Source organism: Vitis riparia, chromosome 18 (assembly GCF_004353265.1).
Source record: "Vitis riparia cultivar Riparia Gloire de Montpellier isolate 1030 chromosome 18, EGFV_Vit.rip_1.0, whole genome shotgun sequence".
Taxonomy (NCBI): domain Eukaryota; kingdom Viridiplantae; phylum Streptophyta; class Magnoliopsida; order Vitales; family Vitaceae; genus Vitis; species Vitis riparia.
The window spans coordinates 15,559,734-15,565,850 of NC_048448.1; positions in this window are offsets into that span (position 1 = coordinate 15,559,734).

Here is a 6,117-nt window from a genome sequence, read left to right on the forward strand (position 1 = left end):
ACTGGGAGAAATGCCACTTTATGGTACATCAAGGAATTGTCCTTGGCCATATCATCTCTGAGAAAGACATTGAAGTTGATAAAGTAAAGGTGGAACTTATTGTCAAATTGCCATCCCCAACAACTGTAAAAGGAGTAAGGCAATTCCTTGGCCATGTAAGGTTCTACAGGAGATTTATAAAAGACTTCTCTAAGCTTTCAAAGCCTCTTTGTGAACTTTTAGCTAAGGATGCTAAGTTTATATGGGATAAAAGATGTCAAAAGAGTTTTGATCAATTGAAACAATTTTTGACAATTGCTCCAATAGTGAGGGCCCCCAACTGGCAACTACCCTTTGAAGTAATGTGTGATGCTAGTGACTTTGCTATAGGAGTTGTACTTGGCCAAAGAGAAGATGGGAAGCCCTATGTGATCTACTATGCAAGCAAAACATTGAACGAAGCTCAAAGGAACTACACAACTACAGAGAAAGAATTGTTAGCCGTGGTATTTGCCTTAGACAAGTTTCGTGCTTATTTGGTAGGGTCTTTCATCATTGTTTTCATTGACCATTCAGCCTTGAAGTATTTATTGACAAAGCAAGATGCAAAAGCAAGGTTGATTAGATGGATTCTTTTATTACAAGAGTTCGATCTCCAAATCAGAGACAAGAAAGGAGTGGAGAATGTGGTAGCTGACCACCTTTCAAGGTTGGCTATAGCACACAATTCCCATGTCTTACCTATTAATGATGACTTTCTTGAGGAATCACTCATGTTGCTAGAGAAAACTCCTTGGTATGCTCATATTATTAACTATTTGGTTACTGGTGAAGTTCCAAGTGAGTGGAAAGCACAAGACATGAAACACTTCTTTGCAAAGATTCATGCTTATTATTGGGAAGAGCCTTTTCTTTTCAAGTATTGTGCAGATCAAATAATAAGGAAGTGTGTCCATGAAGAAGAGCAACAAGGAATCCTCAACCATTGTCATGAGAATGCATGTGGAGGCCACTTTTCCTCTCAGAAAACAACCATGAAGGTTTTGCAATCAGGGTTTATTTGACCATCACTTTTCAAAGATGCCCACACCATGTGTAGGAGTTGTGATATATGCCAAAGGCTCGGGAAGCTAACAAAAAGAAATCAAATGCCAATGAACCCCATCCTAATAGTTGATCTCTTTGATGTTTGGGGTATTGACTTCATGGGACCTTTCCCAATGTCTTTTGGTAACTCTTATATTTTGGTGGGGGTGGACTATGTTTCTAAATGGGTTGAGGCAATCCCGTGTAAACACAATTATCACCGGGTGGTTCTCAAATTTCTTAAGGAGAACATCTTCTCAAGATTTATGGTGCCCAAGGCCATAATCAGTGATGGAGGTACTCATTTTTACAACAAACCTTTTGAAACCCTATTAGCCAAGTATGGAGTGAAGCATAAGGTAGCTACACCTTATCACCCTCAAACTTCCGGGCAAGTGGAGCTAGCAAATAGGGAAATCAAGAACATATTGATGAAAGTGGTGATCACGAGCAGAAAAGATTGGCCTATTAAGCTTCATGATTCATTATGGGCATATAGAACAGCTTACAAGACTATTCTTGGTATGTCTTCCTATCGCCTAGTCTATGGCAAAGCATGCCATCTCCCTGTGGAAGTTGAATATAAGGCTTGGTGGGCAATCAAGAGGTTAAACATGGACTTGATCAGAGTCAAGGCAAAGAGGTGCTTAGACCTTAATGAGATGGAGGAATTAAGAAATGATGCTTACATCAATTCCAAAGTTGCAAAATAGAGGATGAAGAGGTGGCATGACCAATTAATCTCCAACAAAGAATTCTGGAAAGGACAAATAGTCTTACTCTATGATTCAAGGCTCCATATCTTTCCTGGGAAGCTCAAATCAAGGTGGATAGACCCTTTCATTATTCACCAAGTGCATCTCAATGGAGTGGTGGAATTACTGAATTCCAATGGCATAGACATCTTTAAAGTCAATGGTCATTGTCTCAAGCCATTCATTGAGCCATTCAAGCAAGAAAATGAGGAAATCAACCTCCTTAAGCCACAAAAAGCCTAATCAGAGAAGGGTTAGATGGACTTGGTTTCACCAAAGTCCATAATTTTTGTTTAAATGTGTTAATTTATAAGTTTTGTAAATTGTTTTGGTTTTAATTTTGGTCTTAAGTTGTGTTATTTATATGTAACTTAATATTTTTGAATGATCAAAATCAGGAGGAATTGCAAAGAAATTGAAAGAAGGAAGTTAGGAATCAAGAGGAGCTCAAAAGCAAGGAAAAAACATGGTCTGTGAAATTTCGCAGCCTAAAAAGGGCCCCTGCGAAAATGGCCCTTGGCTGCGAAATAATTTCGTAACCCCCAAGTAGCCGCTGTAAAAATGCCCATCAGCTGCGAAATCATTTCGTAGCCCCATGACCCCCTCTGCGAAATTTGGCACACGAGTGCCATTTCGTAGACCCCCCCCCCCCATTTTGTAGCTACGAAACGGTTGCGAAATCCTCCACGCTTAAAAATCTTTATTTTTGCAGCCGATACCCCATTTCGCAGGTGGTTTCGCAGCTACGAAACCACCCCTTGGCACACGATAGCCATTTCGCAGCTCTGTACCCTCATTTGCAGCTATGAAATGGGTTGCGAAATGGTTGCTAAAATGCCCCCCTCTATGAAATCTGCCCCCCTCTGCGAAATTGCCCCCCTTATGCGAAAATGAAAAGCGTCCCTTGGCATCCTTTTTAAACGTTATAAATTCCCTATTCTCTATTTTAACCGGTCATTTGAACTTCAAAAAAATACCAAGAGGAGCCAAACCAGAGCACCATCCCGTCTGCCTCTCCCCTCCGCCTGAGCTAAGCCGCGCCCACCTCCGGCCGTCTTCATTGAGATAACCATGGCTAGAACTCGAGGAGCTAAGTCCTCGTCTCCATCGACTCGCTTGAGAATCCCAAGAGACACGCCTGTCCAAGGCTCCATATCCGAGCCTCCGCGGCCACGAGTCGTCCCACCTCCAATTGAGGACGCACCCATCAGTCCTCCTCCCAGGCGTTATAACACAAGGAGGTCACTTACCATGGCCGGTGCGAGCTCTTCCAAAGGCCAAAAGTCAGGTACCGGTCCCCCAAAGAAGAATGCCAAGGTCTCTGAGCCAATTGATTTGAAAGAGCCGTCTTCAGAGCCTGAATTAGAGCCTACGCCATCTCCACCACCTGCCAAAAAGCCTCAGCCGTCTCAACCACCAGCCCAAGAGTCTCAGATTCCCTCAGGCATGACTCCTGAGGTAGTTATCAGACGCCCCATGGTTACACAGCCACCAATTGAAGGAAATTTGGATTGCATGGCAAGGCCATTCCACTCCGAACTCTCTTTTGACACAGCCACTTTTAGACTTCAGCCTGAGCTCAGGGATTCCTTCTGTCTGCTATAGAGGTATCATATGGAGCACTTGCTGACTCCCAGGGATTTTTTCTATCCCCGCGTGGCACTGGACTTCTATCAATCCATGACCACAAACCAGGTCCGGGATCCTACAGTCATCCACTTCACCATAGACGGACGCGATGGTGTTCTGGGAGCCCGACATATAGCAAAGGCACTCCATATTCCTTATGAGCCAGCACGTCTAGAGGATTTTCGAGTCTAGACTCATCCTGCACAGAGCAACATAGTTCATACTCTGTCCAGAGGGGCATCCTTACGCCACTATATCTTGAGAAAGGAGCTCCCTCCCAGCATGTTCTTCATTGATGCACTCCTGCGCCATAACATCTTTCCACTTCACCATTGGGTGCAGAGGAGAGGAGTTTTGCTGGAGGCATTGTTTAGGATATCTGAGGGATACTTCTTTGGCCCTCATCATCTCATCATGGCTGCTCTTCTGTACTTTGAAGAGAAGGTCCATAGGAAGAAGCTACTCCGAGCGGATGCTATTCCACTTCTCTTTCCCAGATTGTTATGCCAGATATTGGAGCACTTGGGATACCCAGCAAAGCCTCAGCTTGAGCGTAGAAGCATTTGTCGAGAGATATTCACTCTCGACAGATGGACGGGTATGATAGCCTATGGTGCAGACCAGGAAGCCCCAGTTGGACTAGAGCATCCAGACAAGCCAGAGGAGCCAGTTGAGATACTAGCTGACACTCTACCACCTGCCCTTACAGTGGCCTCTACTAAGCATATACCTAAGGTTGCACCCTCTGCTCCTCAGGCCACACCACAGACTCCCCCTGTTATTCCACCCATAGCAATGCCGTCTCCTTCATCTGAGGCTAGGATTGCTATACCCATTATCGAGTATAGAGGCCTATGCCGCCCTTTTCAAGCATTGACCACTTCTCAGAGCTTCCTCACTCAGCAGATGATAGCTCTTCGTGCTCATCAGGAGCAAATTATCTCCACTCAGACCCAGCACACTGCCATCCTGAGGCAGATTCAGCATCATCTGGGTATTTTATCGACTCCTAAGCATGCCACTCCTAGCCCATCAGAGCCATCACAGGCTCCTCATTTCGTCGATCAGCCTATGCCTCTTGAGGAGCTGATTACATGAGAGACAGAGCCAGCTGAGCCATCATCTCCACATCATCCTCCAGCCACCATCTGATCATTTTCATAGTTTCCTTTATATTTCCTTTATGTATTTCGTTTATGTATGTCCTTTTTGAAATCCCATGCTTTTGGTATCATATATTGGGATTACTTGTATTACTTGTTCTCCATTTTGTACTTACATGAATTGAAGTAATACAAGTCTATCACTTTTTTTATCACTCTTAGCATTATTTTATTTTATTTCCTCTACTCATATCTTTTATTGTTTTTGAAACATGTGGTTTCTTCAATCAATACTTGAAATTGATATCACTCAGGAGGTACCACTTCCTCCCTAATCTCAATCGCTCATGTCACATTGAGGACAATGTTCAGCTTGGTTGGGGGGAGAGTTGAGGAAGGAAGTTTTTGTTATTTATGCTAAGTTATTTTGATAATTTAAGTGATTTTTGTTTAATTTTAAAATTTTTTAAAGTTTTTTATTCTACTCTCCATAGTTATTAAGGAAAAATTTTCAAATTGAAATGGGAGAAATTGAATTTTTGTTTTTCACTTGACTTAGAGTTTGTATTATGCTTACTAAAATTGATGAATTGTTGAAGCTTCTATTGAATTCAAGCTTAGTTCTTCCACTTTAAGCTATTCACTCACTGTGCACAATAGATTCCGATTATAAGATGAGAAACTATTTCCCTCTTGACTTAGGAAAATTTAGACTTGGTATCTTTGACCTTATTTTAATAGTGTTGGGACACCTTATAAAAGGCCAATGAGCCTTTGAAAAAGAAAAAGAAAAGAAAGAGAAAAATGTTTGCTTGCCTTGAAACCCGAGCAAGGTCTGAGGAGTATATGGTGAAAACATTTAAAGCCTGGTGCCCTAAGCCTTAATTGGTTGGGAGTCACCGACCTCAATGCTCGTTACAAGGGTGAATAGGTGGAGTTTAACATACTTTAGGTGCTTCGGTATTAAAATTCATTCTCAAAAGTCCGGGGTAAAATCCGAGGAGTTAGTGGTTGAAAGATCCTTAAAGCTTGATGCCCTAAACCTTAATTGGTTGGGAGTCATCGATGGACCCACGTTACATGGACAATTTAGAAAAGAATACCCTTAAGCCTTGTACTCCTACAATGAAAAAAAATTGTGAAACAAAAGGGTGCGTTCTTAGCCTATTAAATTTGGTCAGTTTGCTAAGTGTTGAAAAAGAGCTAGGTTGGGGGGAGAGATTAGTTCAACATACTATATTCGGAAACTATGAACTAACACTTAGATTTTTGTGGAAGAGTAAGGTTTGGTCATTTGGAAGTGGAAATGATTTTAAAGCTTCAATTTGCATAATGCCTCCTCTTTATGAATTGTGATTAGCAAATTATTTGATAACTCTTGTTGAAATTTGAGTTTATATTTCTTTAATATTCCATGTGAGAGTTTGATCATCATGCCACTTAAAATTTTTTGGAAGTGATAAGCATGATCTTGTAAAGTATATTACTTTTTAGTTTTCTTTTTCTCTCCTCCATTGCTAAGGGACTAGCAATATGTCGGTTGGGGGGAGTGATTACTACTCAAA